Source organism: Euleptes europaea, chromosome 3, assembly GCF_029931775.1.
Source record: "Euleptes europaea isolate rEulEur1 chromosome 3, rEulEur1.hap1, whole genome shotgun sequence".
Lineage (NCBI taxonomy): Eukaryota > Metazoa > Chordata > Lepidosauria > Squamata > Sphaerodactylidae > Euleptes > Euleptes europaea.
In genome coordinates, this window is record NC_079314.1 from 80,056,708 (window position 1) to 80,070,960 (window position 14,253).

At 39.5% G+C, this 14,253-nt stretch overlaps 1 protein-coding gene across 1 annotated transcript in view; it reads right to left on the reverse strand.

Annotated features, from left to right (window-relative positions):
* The window catches only part of MGAT4C (MGAT4 family member C), a 396,025-nt gene that overhangs the window by 307,964 nt on the left and 73,808 nt on the right, over positions 1-14,253 (reverse strand). The window lies entirely within an intron of this gene.

The window sequence follows — 14,253 nt, forward strand, 5'->3', positions numbered from 1 at the left end:
AAGGCCTGAGGCACTAATACTTCCACTTCAAAGCCTTCCTATTGTAAATCAACTATCTGTTCTCAAGGTGTCAATTCTGCCAGAAACCTGGCACCTCTACAAGCTTGAAAGAACCCTGATGTTTTGCATTTCAAAGATTATGTGTAATCAGTTCTAGTGTGTGTCCCCTATAAAGATAGCCTGTATTTTCCCCATCTGTATTCTGACCTTAAGTTTGTATAGACCTACTGACCCGTTTGCTTTCTTAATAAAACTTTAAACTCTCTGAAATGTCTGGAGTGAAGTTTGATATTGCTGAGATGCAACGAGGTACTGAAGTCTGACAATGCCTATCCTCATGTTTTTATTCTTTTGTATGCATGTACAACTATTCTAAAAAGAATGCATCAGTTATGCCAAGTGAGCCATTGCTATATGGAAAAACAAAGAAACTGGTGAATATAAATTACCTGGAAATATACAGACATTATAAATGGATTCCACAAATGCTGGAAAATACATGAGTGTGTGACCGTTTCTGCACCAACTTTTTAAAACATTTAATGAAATGTTATATTTATTTTTGTCCACACCATTTAGGGTTGGCGCCGATTTGCAGTCGTTGTCTCACTGTGTTATATGCAAATACTTTTACGGCTATGTTTCCTTTTTCGCCGTTTCCAGGACCACTTTGCCTGAAATGCGAACATTTTAAAGATGGTATTAGTTTTTCTGTCCACTCAGTTAAACACACCCAGTCCCAATTTCCCCTCCTCTCCCTTTCCTCTTGCTAACATTTTCTGCACTTATAAAAAAAGAATGATGGGATATTGGCACCTTGGACTAACCTCCCCCTTGCTTTGCACAAGGTCACTTGAACTAAACAGAAAAACGCTGTGTGAGCAAATATATGTGTGCTCCCGGGTTCTTGTCTGCTCACCCGCCACAATGTCTGTGCTTTTTAAAACTTCATGAACAACTTTTTGAACCCCTCAGAGTGGCTGCAGGGGTCACCAGGAAGAGCGGAAGAGAGGTCGCCAGGAAGAATGTCAGTCCTAATGAAAGAGGCTGCCAGCGCGAAGACCACAAGAAAGGGAGGAGGGGGGACATCCAGCACTTCTGCAACATCATGAATGACACGCTGCTCCCCAGGGGAAAGTGTGGACAGGCAAAGTGTTGAATACAGCAGTGAAAGAGGCAATATGTGGCAGATTGCCTCACTGCTTGATCACAAGGATACTTTAAAGTAAGTTATTGGTGGGGAAACAGCCTTTGTTTTGTAAAAGCATTGTAGAGGAAAGAGCTCTTATTGCAAGATTGTGCTTGTATGTAGTGATTTAATTTAATGTATTTGGTTTCTATTAACCGGTATTAAATAGAGTCAAAACAGTTCTATTGGAAAATTTCTGCATACAATATTTGAGAATAGTTGGGGAGGAAATGCTTTTGAGCCAGCCAGTGTGATGGATTTGGCCCCTTAGTGGCAAAAACAATTCAAAGTACTTTGAAGTGATACTGCATGTATAGCTGTTGAATTATATCTTCCTGAGAGTGAAGAGGCACAACATTAAACAAGGCTTCACTAATTAATTTTGGGGAGTATACTTCAAAATCTAAAAAGGTCCAAATGAGCTTCTTAAATTAAACACTTTAATTATAGGGGTTAATTAATATTGTTCCAATGCTCTAAATACCAAATACTTCACAAGGACTAACAAACTCATCTAATTAGCCAAAGAACACACTTGATTTTGGAATAACAGAACTAAGAGGATATTGTTAATGTTTTGCCCACCCCCCATTTCCCTTTGCAGTAGCTGAGCATTGTCTCAAGGCAGACTTTCATTGCTTATCCCTGGGCAAAGATTTGACAGCAACAGCTGCCTTTTAAAAGTGCATTATTCAGTAGAACTTGGGGGGGGGAAATCTTTTTTTAAACATTCATCTTTTAAATGTGTTGTCCTGTATTATCCCCACTCCATGTTTGCAAACTATATTAAGAAATACAAATTCTTGACAATGTGTTAAATTGTTATGCTATCTAGCTGTGAAAACTACAACATAATTATCAACATACATTAGAAATAAAGGCTGAGCGCAGAGGAGAGTAGTTTGATTCAGATATTTTTGACTCACATTAGTATTCAGGGAAAATAACTAGAAATAATAATATGTGTTACATCCTCTGTCCCATCTGCCCATCGTCATCAGAACAATCCTAAACATAGCCACACTTGCTCTAGCTATCACATCCATTTTAAAGTGGGCCATTCCTTTTAATCCAAGAGACTGTACCACAAGTGCCATTTGGATGATTTGCATCTGCTGTCCCAGAAAATAGAGATTCTTCATGCTATTTCAATATAAGACAGATTCCCATTTTAAAGATAATACTATCCTTTCAAAAACCAAAATGGCAGCTAGAATTGTATACCAAAATCCATAATGGGTCCATAGTTTTCGCAGTGTTACCTGTTGTCAGTCAATTCATACCAGCAAATTTCATTAAAAGGGATAAACTGCTGAATCACTGAATTGGTTGTAAAACATTGTCATCTATTTTCCAAACATTTTCTCAAGATCACTAATATAATAGAGAAAATCTAAAAAATATTTTAATTCATTGAGCAAATAGTGTCAGGGCCATTGAAAAAAAACATTTTAACAAAGAAAAGAGACAACAGGTTCATGGAAGCAAGAATGAGAGTTGCTAAGGGAGAATCAATCAAAAGGAATTCTCCCTGGAGTAGCAGTAATGCTTCAAGGACAAAAATGGTAGACCTACTCAAACTGACTTCCTGAACAGCTATGCAATAAATATTTCATATACCAAAACATATTATCTTCAAAAAGAAAGTGGAGTTAGCTTCTTCTTCCCGTTCAATAAAGTAACACAGTTCTCCAAGGACAAAAAACAGCTGGAACATTGCATTGAAATCTACAAAAAGATTGGTTTTATATACTCTCTCTAAGCAGGGCTTTGTTATTATCATAAAGTAAGAAAGAATTAAAAAACTTTGGTTCTTGTAGGTTATCCAGGCTGTGTGACCGTGGTCTTGGTATTTTCTTTCCTGACGTTTTGCCAGCAACTTTGGCAGGCATCTTCAGAGGAGTAACACTGAAGGACATTAGTGTTACTCCTCTGAAGATGCCTGCCACAGCTGCTGGCGAAACATCAGGAAAGAAAATACCAAGACCACGGTCACACAGCCTGGATAGCCTACAAGAACCAATGAACTCTGACCGTGAAAGCCTTCGACAATAAAAAACTTGTTGAGCTCAACTTCCTGTCCAAATAATCATCTATTCAGTACCGACCCTTTGCAGCCATTCAGACCACAATAAGCCACAGAACAGAGTACTTGAATAGCAAATAATTCAAAATGAATGAAAACAGGATCACACAAGTGTGAGTTAGGGCTGTTGATTCGGTTCAGGCCGAACCAAAAAACAGCTGAATTTCCCCCGATTCGGCTGTTTTTTGGTTCAGCCGAACCGAACTCAAAAAAGGCGGGAAACGGGGGAGCCGAATTTGCCGACTTTGGGGGTTCGGCAAATAAATTCAGCAGATTCGGGGGGGGCTGCGCCTTCACGGGGCTTCCATGAAGGCATAGGGAGGGGGCCCTTTAAACAGGTCTGCGCCTCCCAGCTGGGAGGAGCAGATCTGTTTAAAGGGCCCCTCGCGCAGAGAGCACAGAGGGGCTTGACAAGCCCCCGCCAGCCTTGCCGGGAGTCCCTGCAGAGCTGGGGGGGTCTGGAAACCCTCTGCGCTGCCTGCGCGGACAGCACAGAGGGGCTTGTTGGGGGGCCCTTTAAACAGATCTGCGCCTCCCAGCTGGGAGGCGCAGATCTGTTTAAAGGGCCCCCTGCGCGCCTTCAGGGAATCCCCCTGAAGGTGCTTGGGGGGCCAAATTTTCCCCCGAACTCCAGATCCCCCCGAATTTCAGGGATCCGAAGCGGGGGAGTTCGGACTTCGGCACGCCCGAATAAAAACGGGCTGAATTTTGCCGAAGCCAAACTATACCGAATTTTTTTTCAACAGCCCTAGTGTGAGTAGGTTGTTGGACTTTGAACCAGACTTTAAGCCCTACAAAAGCTATGAACTCAGAGTAATGGGGAATAAGTGATTGCAACTGTTGAACTGTTTGCTATGTCGTTTGTAACATTAAGCCCGTTCCTTAGGGATTGGTTAGGACCTATTTCGGTATGATGGTTTGTTATGGCAAAGGAAGGGATAATTGTCAAGTACTCTGAGGCACCTAAAGATGGAGGGACATTTTCATTGATTGTGCAACTGGAGGTTGGGAAAGGGACTCCCTTGCTGCCGAGTCACATTGGTTGAACCTTTAACTGCAATAAGGCATGAGACCAAGGGAGATGAGGCCTTGGTACTTTCTAACACAGGTTTGTGAGCAGGTTAGGTTAAAGAAGGCAAGGAGTGATGCCAGTTGAGTTTGGAGCCAGGATAGTGTTGTCTAGCACACAGGCATCCAGCCAACTTTTCTAGAGCTGCTGATTGGGTAAAAACCAAGATGGAAAAAATTTCAGCTGCCCTGAAAATTTGGGACCTCTACCTGCAAAAATGCTCCCCCAGGAGCTGCAAAAAGCCGTGAATGGGTTTAAATGGGTTTAAATGGCCAAATTATTTGGGAAACCCAAATTTAAAGCCAAATTCCTATCTTTACCGGTATAGAGGAATTCGCCATTAAAATTTTCCCAAATTAAAAAATGGCCAATAAACCCGAACCTGAATTTTAATGAAGTTTTTTTTATTTCAACAACCCTAAACCCTGCCCATTGTGGTAGCCCACAGTAAAAGGGAGGGGAATGCTTAATAATTTTACAGAACAGCCATCAGTGAAAACATTGGTTTCACTAGATGTGGTGTTTCATATTGTCAGTCTTCACAAAGCATTACACTAGATTTAGCTGTCACATTTGGCTTTTTTGCCTATGTGATGATATCAGATCCACTACGTGATCCATAATTGGTTCATTATTAAAGGTAGAAACCCACTGACCAACTGTGCTATATTGAATAGGCCACATTTTTTTATTATTCCTAGTAATCCTGCTGGCCATTTCCTTACTCCTTCAAATAATAGAGAATGCACTTTTTGAAGTCCGAAGTTTGCCAGCTCACCCGTCTTCTACTCCTTTCAGCACAAGTTTGAAAGCAGATCCCTTCAAGGGAGGGGGGAATAATTGTGAGCCTGGTTAGTTCACAACTGGCTATTCTAAATGATGCCAAAGTCACAGCTTCTGTGTTTAATGATGAAAGGTCACTTATCAGTTTCTGGTCTCCACTGGATTAGAAGATATCTTGCATTGGATTAGCCATTCAGTCAATGCCATTGTTTTGTACAATGCAAACCTTAATGATTTCATGCTTTTGTATTTTAGGCATTGAGCCACTGAATTTCTGCCAAGCAAATGTTAAGCCTTTGCTGTGTAATAATTATTTTTCATTTGTGCAGCTGTCATTAATCAGTGCTGTCCTGTCGCCTGTTTGCTTTGGCATTTGAGCCCTGGTAACCATATTCGTTCCAGTGGCTTAAACACTGCAGAAACTCAAAGGTGTATTGTTTATCTGTTAAACGTGCTCAATATAGATTTTCGTTTGGAGATTCAATGAAATGCCTTATAGTCCCCACACACAAGTATTCTTCCACACTATTTGTGTCTGCCATTTATATGAAGATTAGAATTGAAAAGCCCTGAGAAAAGGTTGGTCATCAAAGCTTAGTATGTATACATAAGGGACTTGTCAAGAAAGAGAACTCGTTATTTTATCAGAAACTGAATGTAACCAGTTTAGGGTGAAACTGAGAAAAGGCAATTCAGTTAACAGACTAATCAATAAAAAGCATTAGTTTCGCAAAGCGAGATTTTGATTTGTTTCCAGCTACCCGACCATCACAATCAAATACTCCTATGCATACTTAAATTTGGAGGGGGGGGGAGTCTTTGTAGTTCATTCATTTAAGACTGAAACACTGATATTACAGCTGAATATCCATAATAAGAGCATGAGCTGTAGCCATATTGATTGCTGTTTGAGAAGAGAAAGATTAAAGAAAAAGTCATCCAGGCACCTGGCAATTTACTGACCAACAATGGCAGTGAATGCTACAGAGACTTTTCTTAATAGGGCTGAACATTTGATAATGTTACAGACAATGCTTTGTTATAATGGTATAATCAATTTTTGTTTTTAAAAAAGTTATAATGATTTTGAAGTTGGTATTTCAAAGATCAATGCAAGAAATAGACAATAATTATCAGGAGAATTCTCACTTTATTTTCTGGCACCAAGTCCATCTTCTAAATGAAACTTTGATCTTGATCTCAGTTATAGCTATAAAAACAGTACTATGTGCCTTTCACTACAGTAGTGTCCTGGGTAAGGGAAGCACATAATTAGCACAACTTTAAATGTTTGATCACATATAGGTTTGTTTCACCAGACATGTGCCATGTTGTAGATTAGCTGTCTCTGTTCTCCTGTGGCCACACATTTCTGAGCACAATTACAACCATGTCGTCCACCCCATGATGATTGTGATGGGCAAACGCCCCACGACTGAATCATAATTGAGTTCCCAATTACAAGTAGCATCTGCTAATACTTTGGGGAAAGTTTGTTTTTATAATGAGTTCTCATAAGTGGCTCGCTTTTTTGGGGGAGGTGCATTCGCTTTGCACATTGGGAATTATGGTATGTTTTAGGGAACAATATGTTTCAAAGACGCAAAGGCTGGGATTTTTAAAAAGAAGTTGCTCTGGATGGCATGCAAAATCTTAAAGTTTGGGTGGCTACTTGCTATTGTTCAACAGCAGTGATCCCACAAAAGCTAGTGTGGTGTAGTGGTTAGAGTTTCAGACTCAGACCTTGGGGACTCAGGTTCAAATTATCATTCTGCTGTGAAAGCTCACTGAATGATTTTGGGCCAGTTACCTCAACCTAATTTACCTCACAGTGTTGTTATGAGGATAAAATAGAGGAGAGGAGAATAATGCTTTGGGTCCAATTGTGGGGAAAGCAAGCATATAAATGACGTAACTAATAAATATAGCTGAAGATGGGGGGCAGATAAAAGGTAGGTGGGTGAGAAGAAGTGAAGGAAGCAGTGAAAGGTGAGAGTATGGGGGTTCTCAAAATGAAGGAAAGAGAAAATAGTGTGGGGAAGGCATTACAGGAGGAAATGAGATGCCCCGTGTTAGTCCTTGCAGTTCACGCCATGCAAATAGGTCCGGCCTGGAGGGCAGCATTACAGAACTCTGCTATAGTTTTCCTGGGTAGAGGCTGCCAGGGGGAGGGAAGAAGGAAAAGCTGAAAATGGGGAGTGGGGGGGGGGCAGATAAATCTAGGTTGGCTGGTGGTTGGGAAGGATCAAAGGAAGCAGGAAAAGGGGGAGAAAAGGGCTAAGAAATTGGAAATCATACCTACTGGCTTTACAGAATTACCATTTCTATAGAAACCTTGAGAAATAATTTAATGAAACAATGAAAGCCTATGTAACCTGTTACACTATTCTGTTTGCTAGGATTGTCAGGCCTCACTCTATGGCTTCTCTATATATTTTTCTTATTTGCTTTTTATAATACTTTCCAATTTTTGAATATCAAATCTTCACACCGGGCCAACATGCACTATGCTTTGTTTATATCTAACAAATTGATACCCTGTTCATATGGGATTTAATAAGTAGATTATTAAAAATATATCCTTGTTGCCATAAGGATGTAAGAAAAGGTTTTCTGGGGACCTGAAACTTAGAAGGTGCTAGCTATTGCTCCTTCAGAAGTTCTGGATCCTCAATTAGTCACAGGAAGGATAGCACTCCTTGCAAAGTAGGTACTTGTTACTGTGAAGCTCTTTGGTCACTCCACTTCCCACTCTCAGTCATGTAATGGTTAGAAGTAAAAGCAAGATACTAAAATAACTTAGATTTTTGGAGACATTACCAGTTGTAAAAATCTTTAGCAATTGGATTTGGTATAATCCAGCATTGCCAATCTTAGGATCATTCCCACCACACACACACACACAAATTATTTAGTTAACTTATAACTGAATGCAACTCTGTATTCATGACTACTTTTGGATAGTACTAATGGAGTTGGCTGGAAAAAAGACAGTGGCCTGCTGATCTGCTCAGGGTAGCTCACCAATTTATCATGGGACACCAGAAACCAATCCATTTTCATCTGGCACTCAACATTTCACAAATTGCCTCATGCGGTCAGCAACACTTCACTACAATAATGAAGTCTATATGCTATGTCTTGTCATGTTCTTGGCTGGTGGCATGGTATCTGGCAAATGTACTTGCTATGAGTGTTTATCATAGCAAACAATTACATTCCTGGCTTTCTACAGGAAGTTGTAGAAGTCAGTATTTCAAAGGAGAACCATTAAGACACAGACAGAAAGGCTCCATTCTTTCAAAAGGTTAAGAATCAGAACTAAATGGTAGAAGTTACACCAAATCTTATTCCCTAGGAGTATAATGCAAATGTTCAGAATGCCATAGGCTAAAAAGATCTGTGACAGTTTCACATTAATTCTTGAGATGGATTCCTGCAGTGATAAGCTGTCAGCTCAATATGCCAAATAAAATGGTAACCATCACATCACGTGAAAAAAGAAATCTCCCCACATTAACTGCATAGTGTAGGCTTGAGTTATTATCAAACTTACAGATGTCCTTAATGCTTTGCCCTATGAAGTGTCTACTTGTTAGACCCCAGAGGCTGTGTTACAGATGATGCCCAACTGCATATCAACAGATGTTACTGCTGCTTGTATTCTTCAGATATTTTCTCCTCTGTATCCAAGTACACCACTGTTACATGCACTACTGAAATAAATGGGGCTTGCACGAACACAGCGGCTGAAGATCAGAAAGTGCATGATTAAAAGATTTTCAGTTACATCTGGCAAGGCTGTAAACCCAAGCAATCCCCAGTAGTATCTACCTCAGCAAAAATAGGTAATGTTTTATGACACTTTAAAAGCATCAACTTCATATCAGTCTACAGACTACATGAGCATCTCACTGGTAAAAATCAAGCTATTAAATCAATGAGTAAGCACTGCCACTCTATTTTATAAATAATCCTATATTGGGTTTTCTGACATTTATGGACATTTACAAATTAAGCATGTACTTTACTTGAAAGATTGAAGGCCTAATCCTCAGAGTGCTTAGGAAAGACTGTGCTGCTTATTCTATGCGCATGAAAGGGTTCCATTTTCTACTAACTCCAGATACTCCATGGCTTCCTAAATGATGTGGAACTATGGGAAAGGGGTGCATTAGTGACTTGCACAACCTCTGCCTGTATATCAATTGGAAGAGAAACTTGTGTATTTACTCGCACTGAGAATATGTGAATCTCCTTTGGGAAAGACCTATAAATTCCCTTTTTTCATGAGATGGCGCAAGAAGGATTTGATGCTCATTAACAGCAAAGGCAAGTGAACTGTCTGGCAGAAGTCACACTTAGATGTTTTTGCACTGCCTCATGGGAGTTATTTTTTTAAATTCCAAATCCTAGACCACAATATATCCTAACTATACAGATAAGGAACAGGTGAAATGTTAGTGGTTTGTGCTTGACAAGTAGGCTGCTGATCATGACCCTTGATGATACATATTATCACTGGTGATTGAGAAGGTTCAACCTGATGACTAAATCTGTAGAAATGGCTACCTTCAGGTACAAAGCTGCTCAACATGCTGCTTGATGAGGTGAGCCAGTGAGGGGTTCCAAGTCATATGTAAATTATCACTTCAACAATGGTAAATTCAAACGCAATTTGGAATTTTATTCATGAGAGTATTCTGAGGCATCACTATGTAGAGGTTTCCACAGTGTATCTTCTTAAACTTAACCCAAAGGGGTAATAAAGTGCCAATGCCCTTGAAACATAGCCTCCAAGAGCTTGAGGAATAGTCTGTCTCATTGCCTCAAAGTAACTGGTGATGAAACGTGTTAATCTCCCAGAGTATACTTACTTATAGCTCAAAATAAGTAGGGATAGCTTGAAATAAGTAGTACTCATGATTGACCCAAGTCTCTGAGCCAGAGTGGTGTTGCCCAGTGTCTGGGTGAAATGAATTTGATCTGCTCCAAGGGGACATTGTTTATTAAGATATTGGAAATTCTAGATCTCTCGTATTAAACCAAGACCATAACTTTTATTGAGCCTAATCCTGGCTTGCATTTGTTTGGTGTGTGTGTGTGTGTTTTTTTTTTTTACATTAACTATGAACAATGAGTCAATAGCTACTAACTTTCATAGAAGCAACTCAAGCATAAAGGATCACAAACTCACACACCTATAGTTACTTAGTCCAATTTTACCTCAGCCACTGAAAACTGCACACATCAGTGCTAAACTTCAGCACCTAACCTCTCTGATTATTAATAAGCAGCATGCTTCTTCTGAATGAACACAGATGGGAAGGAGGGAAAAACCTTGGTCCTACTTGGTTTGCAGAAGTTCAGCTCCTTGCAAATGGGGTATTCATTGTACGTGACAGTATATATGAGGAAAAAGAAGTCTGCTGATTTATTTATGAGTGGCACATAAGTTCATTTCAATCACACTTCATTTATTCACTCAGTTCCATTCTGAAGGAATGAATTCATTCTGATCATTTCGTCAGTGGCTGAGAAAATTGAACTCTAACAGATTGCAGTCCCAAAAGAAATTGCTTGGCGTTAAAGAGTTTCCCGTAATTGTTAAACTCCCACATGCCTCAGGGGAGAAACCATGTCCCTGATTAGGAAACAAGATGGAAAAAATAGTCAGAATACTCATTCTTAATAAGTATGAAGTCATCTCCTACTAAATACATTTACCCCAAAAGACATGTCCACTCTGAGTAACTAGCTTATTAATTGATATTGATCCCATTCATAATAATAATTGGGTAGATATGATGTTTATAACTCTGCAAATAGAAAAATTCAGTATACAAGCTCTAACTTCAATGGCATGCAAACTATATGGGTGGATAAAGAAAACGGAAAGGGAACTGTCTTCTATTCACTCAGCATTTAGCTCTGAATTATGTACTTCGCAAAAGTCAAGAGCAAATTACCTGGATGGTATCCAGGTTACTTTTGACACATCTTACAGCTAGTAAAATTAATATGTAACAGCTACATGCATATTTTGATGGTTATGGTTCATCAGAGAAATTTATTACACGACGAGAAAAACACAACTTCCCATTTACCAATGTACTAATTACACATATTAAAAAAGTACATTAAATTGCAGCAATAGTTTCTGCCTCTTTAAGGCGACAATCACAATTTAAAGCTATCTTTTCAGTGTTTGGTTTGAAAGTGGAAAAACTTTTCATAAAGTTGTTCTTATGTTTGCAAACATGTATAGTTACCAATAGGGCTCTGCATATCGGTAAACCTGAAATTAGCCGTTTCAGCAATATTCAGGTTTAGTTTCAACCAAATACCAAAACCTGGGAATATGCCCAAAGTCGAATATGTGATTCCTGAAAATTCAAATACCAAAACCTAGGAATCTGCCCAATGCCGAATACATGATTCCCAAAAAGCCGAATATTCAGCTTTCAGGTTTTGGCTATTCGCCTTTGCTCAGATGCACAGAAGAAGGCGGCCTTCCCCCATTTTCTATCTTTTACTGATTTTGTTAGGACCCCATAGTTGAAGCCGTTTTGAGGTAGGGGTTGTGTAATCGGAGCCAACTTGGTTAGTGGATTAATTTGGATAGCAGAAGGGTCATTTAAGAGACGGGGCTCACTCAGTCCCATCCAAAGGGATATACCCTTCAATTAAAAGCACCAACAGTTGCTGATTTGGCTTCTGAAGAAGACTTCTCATCCACATGGATGAGCAATTTCCTTCAGAAGAGCCACCTTGGTCATGACTTCGGCCGGCTCCTATATAACCCCCTCCCCATGAAAACCTGCTCCCAAACTGAAGGTCGCCCTGAGTAGTGGCTTCATTTCCCCACACCTTGACCATCTCTTCAAATCAGATTTTTGATTAGTATAATCAAGGACTGTTCACAAGATGTCATGTGCCTTATTTTTCTTGCATTTAAGCCATTTTCCTCAGTGTTGAAGCAAATTTGCATGGACATCATGCTATGCACCCCAGATACAAATGGAGCCCCCCAACTTTGAAGCACCAGCAGCCCAATCGGTTCTTTCCACCAATCCTCAGCAATGCTGACCTTCTGAACCTGAAAACTAATAGTCAGCTCAGTTCACAAATGCCTGGAGAATGAGGGAGACCCTTTGTGGGCCCATTAAAGTGGACCCCCTCTCCAAAACTTCATCAAACTTTGATATCCTTCTAAGGAGAGTCCCTTGTAGCTATGCTGCAAATTTGGTGACTCTGCCTAAAAAAAACGCCCCCCCTCGGAGCCTTGAAAAAAAATTCCATAGACTGTAATGACCTGACTTTTGGGGGGAAACCCAGAAATAAGCCGAATCCCACTTTAACGGTATGAGTATTCAGATTATTTCAGGTTTACCAAAGAAATCAGTCCCAATAAGCCCAAACCTAAATGGGTGAAAAGAAACATACATCCTTCTTGCTTCCCCAACCAAACCCATCCCCAATTAAATGGATTAGAATAAAGGCTTGACCAGTCTTTACGTTGTAGAGTTCCATTATAATCACAGCAAAACCCTTCATTAACAGGAGCTATGAACAATGCAGAATGCCTTCAAACCTGTCAGTCAGTCCTTTTATAATGCAGGTTTTGTGCACTGGATCCTACAATATAGTTAAGTGTAAATTTCAGAATCTCTTCTGTTAGAAGATGCCTTCTCTGGTACACTGAGGTCAAACCTTCCCTTTATGTACTTTCAATAGCAGAAAAATGGAGACAATTCCAACATTGAAATATAAGAGTCTTTCATTTCAGGGAAGTCATAAAGTATATCTAGAAAATGCCCCTTAGGACAGAATGTAACCAGAAACAAAAGGGAATATTATTTAGATCTCAACACAGAAAGATAGTATAATGTTTCTCTTCATGTATTAACATCAGGACTTTAGGGTGTCTCCAATACATATATACTGTTCATTTGTGGGGGCCATATTTTCAATATCTACTCTCCAAGCACATTCATGAAGAAGAGTAGGAATAATTTTGTGTCTGAGGTTCAATGATACTGTCCCTGCTGAATTCCTTTTCTTCTACCAATGCTGTCTTTCCCCCTCTTTTCCATAGTACCTAAAAATCATAATTGATTTTCACTCTTTGTTTAATTTATTTATTTATAAAAAAATTATGCTGCCTCTCAAGGGAACGTGACTAAGGAGGCTTACAAAATAAAACATAATAAAAGCAAATAAATTAAAAGATTAATTAAAATCTAAAATTTAAAAAAACCATGCAGAGCATAAAAACAGCTGAAAATAACAGTTTTCAGACTAACACACCATAAAGCAGTGTTAAAAGAGCAATCTCTTCATTTCAGTTGAGGGGCAATCCCCGGGGAATTCGCCACTATTGTGTCTCTGTTTGCTATCTACCTTACTTCTGAAGGTGATGAGAAGTAGATTTTAAGTGGTGGGCATGGGAGAAGGACTGGCCCAAAATCACCCGGCAAGTTTCATGGTACAATGGGGATTTGAAATGGGTCTCCAAGATCCTAGTCTATCTACTGTATCAAGATGGCTCTCAACAATTTTCAAGTAATCTACTGAGATAGAATTGGGAGGTCTGCATGTACATCTTTTTCTTATCTTCTATTAAGGCCGGCCAACCAGTCAAATGGAAATTGGCTCAGTGGGAACATTGCTGCTTTTATATTTTACAGATCCCTCTGAGGAAGCTCAATGCAAAACATGCAAGGGTTATTGTCTTATTGGAATAAAATTGTCTTTCCACCTCACCAATGTTTTTTCTTTGTCTCTTTGCTCCAATTTGTGTGGCCCTCCATTTTCTTCTTGTTTACACCTGTTATTTGACCATGATAAAATATTACCAAATATTCCATGAAGCCAAGAATACTGCTGTGTTAAGTGTCAGATTTCCTTTTTACATTCATTAACGTACAATGCATTGACAAGGACAGGAGTGTGCTTATCCCCTATCTTTGTAGCAGTTGTGAGAACCACACCCTTTCCTCCAGCAAAGAACCCTTAGATAGTAGGATTCCCCTCTTATTTTGGACATTGTTGTTTTAATAGGCACCTCCTTTTAGAGCCTAAGTGCCTGGGGATTTGAAACTTGGGGAGTCTCTTTAAACTTGA